Genomic DNA, 1269 nt, shown 5'->3' with positions numbered 1-1269 from the left:
ACTTTTGTTGGACTCAAAACACCAACGTTTTCATTAGAAGCCAAGCCCATTAATCATTTGTATCAAGAGAGGAATCTAGTAATATTTCATTAGTAAAGTATCAAGACCTCTTAGCTTTTTAACACCCCTCTTCAGGAGAAAGCTCTTGTAGAATTAATATTCAAGCTCACACTGGAACATAGAATACCATACCAACAACACAACAACAACAGGAGTGACATATAGAAATGGGAGAAAGAGGAAATATGTTTAAATAAAGACAGTATGTTCAAAATTCCTATGGTGACAAAAGCGTAGCTTTACAAAGGGGAAATGTAGTTCCATATAATGCTCTGCAGTTAATAGGTCAGAGAGGATAATACTTGAGGATGGGTCATTGGCTTTGAGATTGAAGAGACTAAGACAACGTAGTAATACATTTTAAAAAGACAATGAAAATAGATTTCTTAATTCATCAACATTTGAAGTCAGTATATTTGACAATAAACTTTGACCAGACTTTTCAAATAAAAGAAGCAGGGTAAGAGATGCTATTCATAATTAGGTAGCCTTTGCTATGTATCATCTGGTTTATTTATACTAGCACAATTAAAAAAAACAAAATTAATGACAAGGCTACTCTATGCCATTTCTCAGTTTGTAGAGACAGATTGTAAATGTTTAATTATTCAACATACTTTAATTCTTTGCCTGAGGGACATAAATGCCTAAAAAGTAGTTTTCCAAAGACCTATAATTTCAGGGGTTATGTGGCCCTATCTGGAGTGAAAGGGTTGACTGATTGCAAAAAGGAAAGTGGTGTTCAGGGAAAAAGAGATTGAAGGATATTAAGTTTCTTGAACTTCATGGCCCAGCCTATCGCGGTGATACATCAGGAATAAGAGGTCCTATAGACATTATAGAAGTCTTAACTTTTACTTATAAGTCTTCTACCCATAATTATAAGACTCCAGGAGTGTCAGTTTGTACGGGGATATAGAGGAAAATAAGCACTATTCAAATCATAATCTGGAAATTATTGTTTAAAATATTTTCAGCAATATAAAAAGAAGATATAAAGGGGAAAGGGAGTTGTGTGCTGTAATATGAAAACAGGTCTTTTAATAAACCAAAAATCTTACCCCATTGCTGCCAAATCAATTAGGACACATAGTCATATGATAGTGACCCTACAAGATTACTAGCACCGCTTCACAGGCCTTCCAAGGCTGTGGTCTTTAGGGAGCAGTTGCTATATCTTTCTCCCATAGAGTGACTGGTAGGTTCGAA

Source organism: Echinops telfairi, unplaced genomic scaffold, assembly GCF_000313985.2.
Source record: "Echinops telfairi isolate 266 unplaced genomic scaffold, ASM31398v2 ScPeMD7_443;HRSCAF=831, whole genome shotgun sequence".
In the NCBI taxonomy this organism is placed as follows: Eukaryota; Metazoa; Chordata; class Mammalia; order Afrosoricida; family Tenrecidae; genus Echinops; species Echinops telfairi.
Note: the sequence above shows the minus strand (reverse complement) of the source record.